Here is a 17315-nt window from a genome sequence, read left to right on the forward strand (position 1 = left end):
GGGTACTGAAGCCCAGGTTTGCTCCAGAGACAGAGAGTCTCACACAATGTGTTGCCTTCCAGGTGTACAGGTGGGTGACCTCCCTGGAAGGGTGGCCAGAGTGGAGTTGGATCTAGTTGTCATCGTCCAAGGTGGAACAAAAAATATACATAAGGGTAGTCTGTCAGTTCTGCTATCTGAATTCAACGAGTTTGGTGGCAGGCTGGGCAGCAGAACTGACAAGGTGGTCTTCTCCAAAGTTCTGCCTATGCTACGCGCCAGTCCAGGTAAGACTGAGGAGGTTGGAAGGCCTAAGGCCTGTGGCTCAAATCTTGGTGTAGGGTAGGAGGGTATAGTTTTATGATGTATTGGGATTCCTTTTGGAACAAGTGGAACCTACTCCAGTGCAACAGGTTACATCAGGAACCCTGGGTGGTACCAATGTGTTGAGGAGGTGTTATGAGTAGGTTAGTCAAAAATTGCTTAAACTAAGGGATGGTGGGGTGGGAAGTTTAGGAAAGGCCTTCAAATGACTGTACAAAAAATAGTATAAAAACAAATATGCATAGTAATGTAAGTTCTAAATGAAATAACTATCATGTTAAAAACAGTTTGACTTAATTGTACAAGTGTCAAAAAAAAAAGACACAATTGAGTTGGAATGGTAAGTAGCAGTGTAGCCAAGCACAATTAGGATATTATGACAATAACAGAAACAAAGATGACGATGGAAGGATGCATGTTTTTTAGGAAGGACAGAGAGAACAGAAAAGGAGGAGCGAGGCTGCCATTTATGTCAAACAGTTTAAATACAATCTTCTTCAATTGGACGATGAGCTCCACTTAGTGAGGACATCTGGATTCATCTGGGAAGCATTAAAGAAAGAGACCTTATTTTAGGAGTGTGTTATAGACCACCCAAAGCAGACAGTAATTGCAATGCACTTCTTTTTAATGATATTAAAAAGGCAGGTGTACAGGGGGATATTATAGTCACAGGGGACTTTAGCTACCTGAATATCAACTGTGATAACTTTGCAAATATCATTGCACATGATCAGGATTTCACAGACGTAATCAGTGACTGATTTTTTAAAAGAGTATGATTTAGTATTTTGTAATAACCAGGATTGAATTCAGAGTGTGGAGGTTTTTGAACCAATAGGGTCATGTGACCAGAATTCTGAGTGTTTTGGAAGAGTGCGGATGCAAAGACTAAAATTGTTAAGTATAACTTTGGTAAGGCAAATTTTAAATAGATGCAGCAAGATTTTAAGTGTGGAGGCAGTCGAGGATCAGTGGAACAGGTTTAAAAATGTTTTACATACAGTGCAGGACAGGACAGTACATCCCAGACTTTAGAATTAGTAGGAAATTTACAAAAAACTCCACAGTTGGTAAGTAAGTAGGTAGAGGAGAAGCTGCAAAAGAAAATTAAACTAACTAATAAGACATATTAAACAAAAAACTCTAATCCAAATTGTAGAGCAATATGGCAGCAACCATTAAGAAGGATATCAGGGAGGCTAAAAGACAGTTGGAGAGGAATAAAGCACATAAGGTGACAGACGACCCTAAGAGATTCTTTCAGTATTTTAGTAGTAAAAGAGCAGTCAGGAAGGAGATCAAGTGCATCAGAAATAGTAAAGGGGAATAAAAAGATACAGACAGTGAAATAGTGGAGGCTCTAAACTTACATTATTCTGAGGTTTTACAAGTGAGCAAGTGGATAACCTCAGAGTGGTATCAGGGACTACTAAGGAGGTACTGAGGGATTTGGAAATTGTAGAGATAGAAGAGCAGCATAGATTAATTAGGCTAAAATGAGCTCCTTCCCAGTCCATCATGGTGGTGATCTCATCAGACCTGCCTCTACTGTAAAGAGTCTTGGTGTCATTTTTGATTCCTCCCTTTCTTATTCCACCCACATAAATCACATTAAGAAACTTTCTTACTTTCACCTCCATCACATATCCCGTGTTTGCTCCTTCCTCTCCTTTCCTAATGCCGAGAAACTCGTCCCTGCTTTTATCACATCCCACATCGATTATTGTAACTCTCTGCTGGCAGGTGCCCCTTCTAATCTTCTATCACAGCTGCAGCTAATTTAAAAGTCAGCTGCAAGAGTCCTGACACGAACCAGCAGCAGCGAGCACTTCACACCATCCTGCTCCGCCTTCACTGGCTCTCCATGTCTTACAGAATCGAATATCAAATCCTACTAATAACCTACAAAGCGTTAAATAACCTCGCGCCAAACTACATCAGTGACCTTCTCCATCACTATGTGCCTGTCCGCCCACTAAGGTCCTCTGATTCTGGTAATCTTGTTGTGCCCCTCACTAATCTACACTCCATGGGTGACAGCAGGGCCTTCAGCTGTATAGCGCCCAGACTCTGGAATGACCTGCTGACATTAATGAGATCAGCTGACTCCAACTCCAAACTCATCTGTTCAGTTTGGCTTTTAGCTCTGCTTGACGTTATTACCCTTCTCTCAGTTTACCTCTCTGTCAAGATGCTCATGTAACCTGTGTGTGTGTGTGAGACCATCAATGATGTTATCTGTTAGGCTTTTCTCTGAATTTACTGTACTTTCTCTTCTTTATTTATTTATCTGGTTTAGTACAATGCTATATACTGTACTAGCCAACCCGCGGCGTACCATACGCCGCATAATCAGGCTGCTTTTTTAGTGATTTTTAAGCACAGGGAAAAAATGAACATTTGAAAAATCCGTAATTTAATAAACCACCAAGAAAAGTAACATTGTAACAATGCACGGTACGAACCAACATACAACTGTCCATGACTGAAAACTGAAGGACCGCCGTCGCGCCTTCTCCTCCCAGAGTGAGGGACGGGGGTGGACGGCACTCAGGTGCGGAGGGCGGAACGGGAGGAGAGGGGAAGGACGCCCATTCCGCCCCCTCCGTCATGCTAGTCTGCTGATTTCTCGTTCAGTACGCACTGCCTGCTCATGTGCCCACCCCCAACTCGTCACCCGAGTCGTTTTCGTCTTTGCACAGTCCACATGCACCTGTGAGTCATGTAGACTTTTCATTGTTCTTTGCGGTTCTGGCTGCTTTTCTATATATAATCCACCAAGTCACCCGACCATGGTAGTAGCGAGGGGGGGGGGGGGGTGTGTTCAAAGGGCAGAGACGTAATCAGTGCGAGCGTATGACCCGCACTTACTGGGAATTCCTCGTTCGTGGGGAACAAATGCAAGCCCCAGTTTCCAGCACGAATGGCGTTCAACGGCTCACCCACACCACTCTGCACCAGGTAGAAACACGTTGATCCATTCAGTGTAGCACGCGTGCAGTACGGGACATCACAGACCTGTTAATGCTCAATCTCACGCATAATTATTTATTGAATGCTAAACACTTCTGGAAAGACACAGTTGTCTAAAAGGGGTTGGTCTGAGGATACAACAGAAAGTGAATGAAAAGATGGAACTCTGGAGAGAGCAAAATACAATTGTCTGTGAGTGAAGACTGGTTTTGGCAGATACAGGCATATCTTTTTGAAAGTTTGTCCCTGTGCCTTATTAATTGTCATCGCAAATGCCAATCGAACAGGAAATTGTCTTCGGGTAAAAGTAAAAGGCAAATTTGAATCTGACGGGGTCAGGCATATCCGGGGAATAAGGACAGTTTGTGAGGGAACAGCTGTGATAGTTTTACACTCCAGTACATTGCGGTGAATGGCGCTAACAGACAGTCTAGTGCCATTACAAAGACCTTTTGCAGGCAGGAGGTTTCTGAGAAGCATGATGATGGATCCAATTTTAATTTTGAGTTTATGTGGAGGCATGCCAGTAGGAGTAAGACTATTAAGAAATTCCTCGGGGGAATGAAAGTTGATCTGCAGGATCATCTGTGACTATGGAGTCCACGCTCATGAAAGTCACCTCGTTGTTAGAGATAAGTTTTAGCACTTGTTCATTAAGGTGTAGCGAGTCTTCCTTGGTGACGCTTAATATAGCTGTTCCAGAGTGACAGTTGAGAAGTCGATGTCGCCATACAGTTGTTGAACGGGATCAGAAATTAAAGGAAAACAATATGAAGGCAATGTCACAGGTGTTCCATTTATCCCGTCTCCAACATCAAGGAGCCATTATGCAAAATGTTGTTCTTCAGGAAGAGCTCTCATATTTGTTGTCAGTGTAAGAACATGCATGTGATGCGTGGAATGGAATTTAAAATCTATTGCTACCTTCTGTATGAAAGTCTGCATGTTCTTTGTGTGGCTAGGTATTATTATAACAGATAAATAAGCGTGCTTACATAGAGTAGGGCTGCCAGCGTGGAATGCAGTTTTTGGCTACTTCCCGGCTTCTCTTAGCAGTGTCTGGTTATCGTCCAATTAAGATGCCAAACGTATGACAAGTTTTCTGATAAGCTTAATTAAAAATATAAGAAAAGATTAGAATTTCTGCTTTCTGTTGTAATCAACAAATTGTGTAAGAATGTTCTGTGACCTTTGGATGAAACTGAGCTTATTTTTTTTCTAAACTGTTTCTTTGAAGATCTCTGTTATAAAAATGCAACTCACCCCCCTATGAAGGGGCTTTTGCACTTAATCTCTGTAAAGGCAAGGACCCTCTGCTCATCAAGAATGGTAAAGAATAAAAGAACTCTGCTTATTTGAATTGGTGTCTGCCTGCTGTTGTCTCGACCTTTCGTCCACAGACGCCACAAAGGGTGCTTGTTAATGCAACTGGCGACAGTAAGCGCGCGGGAGCCACGCATAATGACGGGGAGAATTTGTCAGAAATCTCCACCCAATAGTATTGTTTTGCCTCCAAAAGGCTGCGTGTCACCCGTATGATCATGTAATAACCTGTCAACTGCCTGGAATGCGTATGCGTGTGTCATTGGCGCCTCGTCCCATATAATAACTTTGGATTGTAGAAGATGTTGAGCATGTGGTGAGGAAGGTTTGATGTTACATGTGGAAGTAGTATTGAGCTTCAACGGTATTTTAAAAACAGAATGGGCAGTTCGTCCACCCGGTAATAATGTTGCAGCTATTCCTATAGATGCTACGGTTGTAGGAATGTCTCCCCTAGCTCTGATGGTATGAATCAGGGTTTTGTACACCAAGGTTTTCCCTGTTCCTGCAGGACCATCTAAGAAAAAGCATCGGGAATGGGAATTGCTATATGCAGCGTGTAAAACAGTATCAACAGCGTGTTTCTGTTCTGTGTTGAGTTTGTTGTAGTGTTCTATAGCGTGTGAGTGCTCAGCCTGAGCGTCGAAGGTGGGAGATGAATGGTGGGGGGTAGGTGTACTTTGTGCAGGTTGAAGCCATGTGGTTGCAGCATGTCATTAATGTCAGTGAGAGCATAAATGCAAGCGGTGGTTGTGGAATATTTTGTGAGAAAGAGTTTATGCGTGTCCCAAAGGTGTGGAACGTTGTGTGGTTCACCGAAGACACCGATGAAAACGAACATTTCTCGCAAGAATCGTGGCATTCGTATCTGGGATGCCTCTGAAAGAGTATCATGCCATATCTTAAGAAGACCTAATTCTTGGCAAGCTTCTTTGAAAGTGTCACATTCGACACCATTGACTGTTCGTAGATGGTGAAAACTTGTGACACCCACAGAACGGGTAAGGAGAAGTCTGAGGTAATAACATTTGGTGTCGTTAATGGCAACAACAGGCATTCTACAGATCACTTTTGTGCCTCCTCTGATTCTCTTTTTCCATTTTCCCAATGATTTTTGAAATGTGTAATGTTGTGGAACATCAATGTAATGTAACTCTACAGCTTCAGGATCTGTTTTGTTGAGTTCAAACCATGCTAACAGCATAGTGTTTTTGTGGGCTTGTCTTTGTAGCACTTGTTCCTCGTGACCCTCATGAAAGAAGATGATTTGTTGTTCCGGCAAATGAACTGGTAGTCGGGTAATGACGCGAGATTTTTCTGATAGGCTGTACTCGTTCAAACGCCACATAGCCTCAGGAGCACTAACATACCTACCGTCAAGGAAAGTCTGTATTTCGTCATGTTGAAAAATATCGGCTGGCTCCGTGTGAAGTGCAATTGATGCAGCGTCGTGTCCTTTGTATACATACTTATAAAGATACTTGATACATTGAATGGACACGCAAACTTCAACGTTAATATGAGCATTGAATTTCTGAGAAAGCCACGGATTGTAAGGAACTATCCAACGGTTGTCGATTTCGTCTTTGCCAACAATGGCAATTCTCCCCTGTCTTCGGCAGTATATGGGGTATCCTTGTGTGTTTTCTTGAGTCTCCGCGTTGAAGTCTTTCGGGAAATTTTTGGTACATGTGCCGTCTTTCATGCAAGGTGATTTGGCGTTGAGCGTGCCACACGGACCATGCACCATGCATTTGGTGACAATTTGGAAAAGTTGAGGGTGTATTTCAGGATTTGGAAGCTCAGCGCAGACATATTTGTCTATATCATCCTTGGTTCTTATTTTGGATTGTGAGTCAAGTGTAAGTAACATATGGCAATGAGGCAATCCTCGTTTTTGGAATTCAATGACGAAGATGTAAGCGAGAACATTGCTGAAACTATTCTTTTCCAGAATATCTGTTAGAAAATGTCGCAGTTTGATATGAAAGACACGCGCAACGATGTCAGGTCTGTGTTCTATTTGCTCATGATGGGAAATGGCGTTGCAGATTTTCAGCCAAGCAGGATTGCAGGTGAAGGTTAAGAATAAGTCAGGCTTCCCACATTTGCGGAAAATTGCCATCGCGTCTTGGTAGTTCTGTTGCATGTACCTTGGACTGCCTTGAAAGGTAGAGGGAAGAATGATCAATTGTCCAGGGCGGAGGTCATGGTGATGTGCTTTCGCAGTGACAGCATCCATAAGTCCCCTGTATTGCTCTACACAAAAATCTTGTTGATGTGACCGAAGGTAATGTAAACGCGCGCCTTCTGTTCTGACATATGCGTCGACGATGTATTGCTGGAAGAGTTTGCCACTGGAATGCAAGACACTAAATGAAGATCTCATGGCAAGCCTGAAAGCATAAAATTGGAGCTGTGTGACTCGCATTCTTTTCGCGGTTTGCTTTTCCTCAACATGGGTCAATTGTATATGCCAGCCTGGATCTCCATAAGGGAATAGCAGTGGATAAACCATGGGGTCACAGTTCATATTGGGAACAGAGATACGCTTGCAAGCATCTCCCCTTAGATATATGCAAATGTCGCGTTGTGCAGGAGGTTCCTCATCTTCACCTACAAAGATAGCAGCAACATCAGTTTGACAGGACGGGGTGTTATATCTTCTCATATCCAGACCTGGATTTTCCATGAACACCATTCGTACAGCAGTAACAGGGTTACCGTGAGTGATAATGTCATGCATTTGCATGTAAGATTTGTGAAGGGATTAACCTGTCGTATCATGTTGTCTAGCTGAAGCAACAAAATGTCACTGCAAGCCCTATTACATTCCTTTTGTAAACGTTGACTGGTAGCCTCAGCAGAATCGAAGATATATAGCTGACCGTATTGTGGTGACGTGTCAGGATTGGTATATAAAGGAGAGACCTGGTGATAAATTTGACCGTGGATTCTGAAAGCATACGGTCCTTGTCCAGATAGTTGAGCGATATGTGCGCCCATTGACGCGAAAGCTAAAGCAGAGTTGTATTCCCTGATATGATCACAGTAATTTCGGGACAGCGGGTTCTTGCCAGTCAAGAGGTCTTCTAAAAAAAGATGAGGTTTGGATAGCGGTGGCAAAGACACCTTGCCGGCATGACAACACTTAGTGTAATGTCCGGATGTGTTGACCTCTGCTGGCCAATGAAGAGCATTGCAAGAAGCACATAGTGCGGTAGGTAGGCCAATGTTATGTTCTTGGATGTGAATGGCGGTATCTTTTTGAAAAGCTGCAGAAAACTGAATGCAATGTTTGTGCATGAACGATTTAGTGCTATATTGACACTGAAGGGAATTGGAATGAGTTGTTTCGAAGCATTGCTGCCAATGTTCACATTGCATAATTCGTTCAGTGGAGTGTGTTTTTAAATGCATGTTGAGATATCTCTGCACTCGGAACGTTTTTGAACAAATCGTGCATTGAAAGATCTGTTTGGAATGCGTTTGTTCAGTGGAGTGTGTTTAAATGTGCTTTGAGAGATTTCTGGTGCGTGAAGGTTTTGGAGCAGTGTTGACACTGAAAAGAATTCATCAGGGAATGTGTTTTGAGATGGTTAGTAAGGTATCTGCGTGCGTGAAAGTGTTTGTCGCAAATTTTGCATACAAATGTTTGTGTTGAATGGATCTGCATATGGTTGTGGAGATCCATCTCACCTGTGAAGTCCTCGTTACAAAATGTGCAATTGAAGGTGAGAGTGGAATGAGTTCGTAAGTGTTTCTTGAGAGCGCAAGTTGTTTTGAAGCATTGCTGGCAATGTTCATATTGCATCATTCGGTCAGTGTTGTGTTTTTTAAATGTGCGTTCAGATATCTCTGCACTCGGAAGCTTTTGGAACAAAAGGTGCATTGAAAGTCCTGTGTGGAATGCGTGTGTTCAGGGGAGTGTGTCTTGAAATGTTTTTCAGGAAGAGGAGAGTGGGCAGGTGACGTCACATTAGTGTGGCGAGCAAGTGGGTGTGCACCCTGTGTGCACATACCGACAACGTCAAAAGATGTCACCAGAAGGTTATCACGTGTGTATTTGAGAGGCATGAGAACCTCGTAATGCCCATGATCTAAAGGACCGCTAAAGAGTCGGGATATGGAGAGACTTTGGGCTGGATCGTAAACTCGAAGAGAGGCAGGAGGACGTTCTTGGAAGTAAATGGTGATAGTAGCTGGAAGGATTTGGGACATTGCCACAATTTCTGTCTCGCCACCATAGACTCCGGACGTATTCATGTAGTCAGCGTATTTTTGAGCAGACTGTATAACAATGCCTCTGTGACTAACAACAACGGACACCACGTCGCCGAAGTTATCCCAATGTTGGCAAACAAAGCCAACAGCCATGTTGCGAAGTTTGAGAGCAACAGTCTAGTCAATGACATTTTTCCAGAAAAACCCGACTGATAGAAACAAACAGTTACTTGATGCAGGAATTTCTATGACATTGAAAGAAGTGTTGTTTCCATGTAATACATTTGAAGCGGTGGCCATGGAGGGCAAATGAACAGTCAACGTGGCTCACAGCTGGATTTGGACCACAGCACAGAGCAAAGCGAGTGAGAATGTGTTTGGTGAGCTGTTGGAGTTGGCGGGCACATGAGTAAGCCGTGCCTCGAGAGCGAGGGTGGACATGGGAGGACGTTTCGAGTTGGTGGGCGGTGCTCTGAGGTGCGTTCCCTATCACATAGGAGGAGGGTTAGAGTTTGTGGGCGGGGCTTCATTGTTCCTTTCCCATGGTTTTCGATGGTGGACGCGGTCGTGTGTCATAACTGAAAAGAATAATGAAAAGTCAACGTGGCTCAGAGGTGCATGTGGACTGTAGCACAGACGAAAGCGAATTACTGGGTGGTCGGTGAGTTGTTGTGTCCGGGCACATGAGCAGGCAGTGTTAATGCCTGGAGAGCGAGGGTGGACGTGGGCTGAGGAATAAGGAGTGTTGGTGGGCGGGGAAACGTTTTCCGTGTTCCTGCAGGACCATCTAAGAAGACGCATGTTTGTCGCGGATGCGAATCGCTGTATGTAGCGTGTAAAACAGTTTGCGATGGTGCACGCAGTCGTGCGTTGTAACTGAAAAGTCAACGTGGCTCAGAGGTGCATGTGGACTGTAGCACAGACGAACATAAATGACGGCGTGAGTCGTCGCGTCCAAGTTGGTGGGCATGACTCTGTGAGTTGTTGTCGTACCTTATGGTCTTAGAGTTGGTGGGCGTGGCTCCGTCCTGCGTGCGCCATGGGTGTCTTACTTGTTGGTGGCTTAGTGAATTATATATACTAGCCATGTGCACCCAACTACATTGCGTGTGTTAAAGTTGTCTGTGAAGGGCTCCCTGTTTAAACGCGGCTGCCAGTCGTGAACTGGGCCCTTTATCGCACAGCATAATGATTTTTTATAAGGGAAACAAAATTACAAAACAAAACCCTTGGACATTGATTTGATAGGAACGGCCTACTCAGAATCACTGTCCTAATAGTAATTATGTGGTAGTGGAGGAGCATTTCTGGTTCTCTTCCCACGACTTATGGATGGTTAATCATGAGCAGCGTCTTCACGTTGTCCAGTCTCACAGGTTGCTTTGTGGCAATCCAAAGAGTAAGGAAGAACCCATGCTTCTTTCTTGAACTCCAAACGCCGACTGATGGAAAATCACAGAAGTGTGTCCGACTTATATGTTCTATTCAATAAGGGCCCACAGAAAAAGGCGAGCTTCAAAAGGGCGACCTCAATTGAACGTGGCGAATAAAGGCATTCAAGATAATTTAGATAATTTAGTTCAAATGGCTCTGGAATATGTGAAGAGCAACAAAGGTGTATATCTACTCGTAGTCAAAGGCTACACATTCAGAAAGGAGAAAACCATCAACGGGAAACACATCTGGAAATGCACTGAATATAGGATTGGAAAATGTTCGTCTCGCTTAGAAGTTCATGCATTAATTAATTGGATGTTTTGATATTCTTGATTTCGCCTTTTTATACTTTCAATCATTGCCTTTGGCTAATAAATTTTCTGTAATAATTTTGTTGCGTTTGCCTTTATTCGATCTGCCCAATTGAGGTCGCCCTTTTGAAGCTCGCCTTTTTGTGCGCGCCCTTATTGAAGGATATACATGAACATGAATTCGCGGACAAACAAAGATCAAGATCCAAATGAAGATTATATATAAAGATTAGTTAATTTAAAGCACAACAATTTGTTTAGTTTGAATGTCTGTGTTTTGAGGTGTGACTGGAGTACTACAGTCTTCAGTAGTATAAGCCTGGAGGAGATTCTTAATGCAATGCCTATGTTTTAGCTGTCTCTCTACTGCCATCTAGTGCTTCTTCTTCTAATTCATTTGCGGACAAACAAAGATCAAGATCCAAATGAAGATTTTATATAGAGATAGATTCTAAAAGAGGATTCCATACTAAAGGTTCTTCCATGAAACAAAAAATACTCTGTAGATTTAGCCTGGTCCTCGTGAGTTTTCTGTGCCAGACCTAAAGTGCGGATTGATAAAATTCCAGCAGGTCAGACCTAACAAAGTTGGCAGAGTGTAATAAAAAAGAATGTTCAGCAAAATCTAAGCCCTTTACTCCACGAAATAAGGCAAAGGCCAACTGTCTCCACGGCCGGTGCTCAGGGCTGTATAAGAGCCGATGTAACACCTGCAACCTAAAGGCCTCCATCCTGCTCGACAAGTCAATGAGTCTCTGACCGCCCTCCTCTACAGGCAGATACAGGACACTTCGCTTCACCCAATGTAGGCCATCCCAGAAAAAATCTAAAATAATGTCCTGGTTCTGATGACAGATAATAGGGGGTTCAATACATTGTAACTTATGCCAGAACATGGAGGCTATCAAATTATTAATAATTAGGACACTGCCTCGACAGGAGATCTCTTTTTGATTGTATTTCCATTTCTTCAGTCTGGCTTGAACTTTTTCCACCCATTCTGCCCAGTTTTCTTCAGCTATGCCTCCCTGTCCTAAAAACACCCCCAAGTATCTGAAAAGTCATCTGTTCCACTTAAGGCCACCAGGCAGGTCCGGTGGGTCTCCATCCCTCCATTTGCCAATTAAAAATGCATTACTTTTGTCCCAGTTAATTTTTGCAGATGACTGTTTCTCAAATTCATTCAGGCAACGTTTCAGTGCCCTGATGTCTCCAGGATGACAGATGAACACGGTCAAGTCATCCGCATATGCAGCCACCTTAAGTTGCAAATTTGGGCACTGAGGGATGTTCAGACCTTGAAGGTGGATGCAAAGCTGCTGCAGTAGTGGCTCGATGGAGAGTGAGAAGAGCATACCGGACAGAGAGCAGCCCTGACGTATCCCTCTGGTTACCTTGAAGGGGGCTGTTAACGTTCCATTCAGTTTCACGACACTAAACACGTTGTGATATAAGAGTCCAATGTGCCGAATGAACGAAGGTGTGGACGAAAAAGGCACTCTGAAAAGCAGACAGATAATAGTTTCTAAGTTCTCCTGTTTATTAATTTGGAGTCGCAGTAAGTAGAGATTCAAAAGAGTATAACTTATTGCCGCAAAGCTCAATTGAACCCTGATCAAAAGCCAGGAGGGTTTTTTTATACTTCAGCATCTCATGATTAATAAGACAGAAAGAACATCCTTATCAAAACAGTAAAGTTAAACAATATGTCTGTTGAGTTAAGCATTATCTGTGTTTTGGAAGCTGAGCACAGGAGAGACGCCTTTGCATAAACTACATGTATTTTCTGCAGCCTTGTGACCTTGTCCCTGAAACATTCACTCTGAGAAAGGGAAAACAAGAAACAGCTTACATTTTATTCATGTGGACACTATTTCTCCTAAACCCTGGAATAACATATTTTTGTTAGTTCATAAGCCAAAGCGTCTCTCACTGGCAAGTTACAAAATAGTTATTATAAAAATTCTAATTTACTAAACACACAAAAATACATGGTGCTGAGGAGAACATTCTTCTTCTACAAAGGTCCAAAGCCAAAGGCCTTCAGCACTGTAAAAGACAATTGTGGTTCACTCTGTCAAATGCCTTCTCCTGATCCAGCGATAAAAGACCAGCGTCAAACCTAAAGAGTGTGGCAGCATCAATCACAACTAAGAAGATGTTGTCAAGGATGCACCTGTTGGGGACACAGTATGGCTGCTCCGGGTTCACGATACTCGCCATGACTCTTCTGAACAGGTTAGACAGGAACTTGGAGAAGATTTTGTAATCAGCACATAGCAGGCTCACTGGCTGCCAGTTCTTAAGGTCCGTGAGGTCTCCTTTCTTTGAGAGTAATGTGACTACCGCCCTGCGACAGGAGAGGGGCAGTTCACCCACTCGTAGACTTTCACCAAAAACCTCTGCCAGATCAGTGCCAAGGTGGGACCAAAAGGTTTTAAAAAACTCAACAGGCAACCTGTCGATTCCTGGGGATTTCCCAATGTTCAGCCCACTTAAAGCTGTGGTCAAGTCATCCAAAGTGATCAAAGTTTCTAAAATGTCCTAATCTCCGTCCGGAACTTGAGGCAACTCCTGGAGAAAAACGGACGACTCCAAAGATACGTTTGCAATGTCTGCAGAAAACAGTCGTTGGTAAAACTGGTGTGCCCAGGCTCGAAGGGCTTCAGGCGCCAGCAGGTCTTGACCTTTGGCATTCTTTAAAACGTTAATGGTTTTATTTTGGTCAAATGTTTTCTCCAATCTAAAGAAAAATTGCATGGGAGCGTCCATCTGGGTGAGCGACTGCATTCTCGAGTGGACGAGTGCGCCGTTGACTCTCCTGTCCATTAGGTCCATCAACAACTGTTTTTTTGTTCTAAGGGATTCAAAAGTGCTGCTGTCAAAGTTTGTACATAAAACTGAATGAAGTTCTTCGATTTCCTTCTCCAGCTCAGAAATGGGCGCATTCACCTCCCTGGTGGTCTGCTCAGTGTAGTGTTGACACAATACGCGTATCTCGGTTTTAGAACAATCCCACCATTGCCTCAGTGAAGAGAAGTTCTTCTTTTTGCACCACCATTGATTCCAGAAATATTTGAAACACTTGATGAAGTGGGAGTCTTTCAAAAGGTTGTTATTAAAGTGCCAGTAGGACTTGACAGAAAGTGCAGAGAGAAAAGAGATTTGAAGGGAAACAAGAGAGTGATGAGATAAGCCAGTTGGGAGAATGGAGTAGTTAGCAATGAGATTACGGTGATGTTTGTGGATGTAGAATCTGTCAAGTCTACCATAGAAAAGAGCCCAGCTGAGCCCTTCACCCACGTATACTGCCGGACCCCCGGATGAATTGCTCTCCAAATATCAATGAGATCATTGTTGGTGACCACAGACAACAGTGCTTGGACGGACCCCGGGTGCGGTTCTAGTCCATTCCTGTCCAGCTGCGCATTCTCTGTGCAATTAAAGTCACCCCCCAACAACACCAGCTCGTCATCGTCGCATGTCCCCAGCATGTCATTTAAAACAGAGAAGCAGTGAGTTAGATAGATAGATAGATAGATAGATAGATAGATAGATAGATAGATAGATAGATAGATAGATAGATAGATAGATAGATAGATAGATAGATAGATAGATAGATAGATAGATAGATAGATAGATAGATAGATAGATAGATAGATAGATACTTTATTAATCCCAGGGGGAAATTCACATATTCCAGCAGCAAAAATATTAAATTAAAGAGTAATAAAAAATGCAGGTAAAAAACAGACAATAACTTGAATAATGTTAACGTTTACCCCCTCTGGTGGAATTGAAGAGTCGCATAGTTTGGGGGAGGAATGATCTTCTCAGTCTGTCAGTGGAGCAGGACAGTGACAGCAGTCTGTCGCTGAAACTGCTCCTCTGTCTGGAGATGACACTGTTTAATGGATGTAGTGGATTCTCCATAATTGACAGGAGCCTGCTGAGTGCCTGTTGCTCTGCTACGGATGTCAAACTGTCCAGCTCTATGCCAACAATAGAGCCTGCCTTCCTCATCAGTTTGTCCGGGCGTGAGGCATCCTTCTTCTTAATGCTTCCTCCCCAGCACACCACTGCGTAGAAGAGGGCACTCGCCACAACCATCTGATAGAACATCTGCAGCATCTTACTGCAGATGTTGAAGGATGCCAGTCTTCTAAGGAAGTACAGGCGGCTCTGTCCTTTCTTGCACAGAGAATCAGTATTGGCAGTCCAGTCCAATTTATCGTCCAGCTGCACTCCCAGGTATTTATAGTTCTGCACCCTCTGCACACAGTCACCTCTGATGATCACGGGGTCCATGAGGGGCCTGGGTCTCCTAAAATCCACCACCAGTTCCTTGGTTTTGCTGGTGTTCAGTTGTAGGTGGTTTAAGTCGCACCATTTAACAAAGTCCTTGATTAGGTTCCTATACTCCTCCTCCTGCCCACTCCTGATGCAGCCCACGATAGCAGTGTCGTCAGCAAACTTTTGCACGTGGCAGGACTCCGAGTTATATTGGAAGTCCGATGTATATAGGCTGAATAGGACCGGAGAAAGTACAGTCCCCTGCGGCACTCCTGTGTTGCTGACCACAATGTCAGATCTGCAATTCCCGAGACACACATACTGAGGTCTGTTTGTAAGATAGTCCACGATCCATGCCACCAGGTATGAATCTACTCCCATCTCTGTCAGCTTGTCCCTAAGGAGCAGAGGTTGGATGGTGTTGAAGGCGCTAGAGAAGTCTAGAAACATAATTCTTACAGCGCCACTGCCTCTGTCCAAGTGGGAGAGGAATCGATGTAGCATATAGATGATGGCATCTTCCGCTCCCACCTTCTCCTGGTATGCGAACTGCAGAGGGTCGAGGGCGTGGTGGACCTATGGCCTTAGGTGGTGAAGCAGCAGCCGCTCCATGGTCTTCGTCACATGTGATATTAGAGCGACAGGCCGGAAGTCATTCAGCTCACCAGGACGTGATACCTTTGGGACTGGGGTGATGCAAGATGTTTTCCAAAGCCTCGGGACTTTCCCCTGTTCCAGGCTCAGGTTGAAGATGCGCTGTAGAGGACCCCCTAGCTCTGATGCACAGACCTTCAGCAGTCGTGGCGATACTCCATCTGGACCTGCTGCTTTGCTGGCACGAAGTTTCCTCAGCTCTCTGCTCACTTGCGCTGCTGTAATTGTGGGTGGGGATGTCTCTCCTATGTTGGTATCAGCAGAAGGATGTGTAGAGAGTGCAGTACTCCAAGGTGAGAGTGGGTTAGGGTGGTCAAACCTGTTAAAGAAGATGTTCATTTGGTTTGCTCTCTTCACGTCTCTCTCGATGGTGGCACCCCGCTTCGAGCTGCAGGCAGTGATGATCTTCATCCCATCCCACACTTCCTTCATGCTGTTGTTCTGCAACTTCTGCTCCAGCTTTCTCCTGTACTGCTCCTTCGCCGCCCTGAGCTGGACTCGGAGTTCCTTCTGCACGCGCTTGAGCTCATGCTGATCACCGTCTTTAAAGGCCCTTGATGTCACTTGTAATCCATGGCTTGTTGTTAGCATAGCAGCGTACAGTTCTTACTGGAACTAAAGTGTCCATACAGAAGTTGATGTAGTCAGTAGTGCAGTCAACAACCTCCTCAATGTTCTCACTATGTGATCCCTGCAGGATATCCCAGTCTGTAGTTCCAAAACATTGTCTCAGAGCATTCTCAGCCTCCGGGGTCCACTTCCTGAATGATCGTGTGGTTGCAGGTAGGACTCTCACTTTTGGTTTGTAGTGAGGCTGAAGTAGAACCAGGTTATGATCTCCTTTCCCAAGCGCAGGCAGCGGGGTGGCACTGTATGCGTCTTTAACGTTTGCATACAGTAAATCAATAGTCTTATTTCCCCGGGTGTTGCAGTCCACATACTGGGAGAATGCAGGTAATGTTTTGTCCAGTGTCACATGGTTAAAGTCTCCAGCGATTAGCACAAGTGCCTCGGGGTGCTGCGTTTGTAACTTAGCAACAGCAGAATGGATGATGTCACTCGCTATCTCCACGTCCGCCCGAGGAGGAATATACACGATGACAACAATGACGTTCTCTCAGTCCCTGAGTTTGGGGCGCACACATTGACAAACACCCACTTCTTCTCCCCGAGATGTGCTTCAACCTTCAGCAGCCTCCCCTGGATTAACACTAGAATTATCAGAGCCTATGAAAAAACTCGTAAATCCGTCCCACCTTAAATCCATTTGCACCTCTCCACTAGAGTCCTTTGTCATCTAAATGTGCTGATAAACAAAAGCTACTAGCAGCCAGCTATTCCATCCCTCCACCGACTTAGAACGAATTTCTCCTAGCTCATGGCTTGCCTTGATTTGATTATCTGGGATTGAAGTGGAGTTTTAGAGTGGAAATAATATAGTGTTATTTGGAATAAACGCATTTCATGTGTGTTCCGTTCCGTTCAGTAGTCTGTGCAAACACATTTTTAAAACAGAAACGTTTTTCATATTCTAATAGTAAATGACCAAATGTAGGCATAAACTATATAACGTATGAAGCCTGAAGTCCATATATCAAAGAAACACTTTCACAAAAGGTACAAAGAAGAGAACACGTGCGCTGTTATTCAAAAATATAACTGCACAAAAAAAAAAGCCGTGTTAGCATGCCACATTGACACTCTTACTGCAACTGCTGCGGTGGTGTAATGGTATCAGCTTCTGACACAGCTGTTTTCACATAAATAAAAGTGCATTTTTATTCAAGACTATAA

General features: G+C 44.0%; 1 protein-coding gene across 1 annotated transcript in view; it reads right to left on the reverse strand.

Moving 5' to 3' along the window:
* The window catches only part of LOC114657054 (lactose-binding lectin l-2-like), a 561576-nt gene that overhangs the window by 138546 nt on the left and 405715 nt on the right, over window positions 1-17315 (reverse strand). The window lies entirely within an intron of this gene.

This window comes from Erpetoichthys calabaricus, chromosome 9, assembly GCF_900747795.2.
Source record: "Erpetoichthys calabaricus chromosome 9, fErpCal1.3, whole genome shotgun sequence".
Taxonomy (NCBI): Eukaryota; Metazoa; Chordata; class Cladistia; order Polypteriformes; family Polypteridae; genus Erpetoichthys; species Erpetoichthys calabaricus.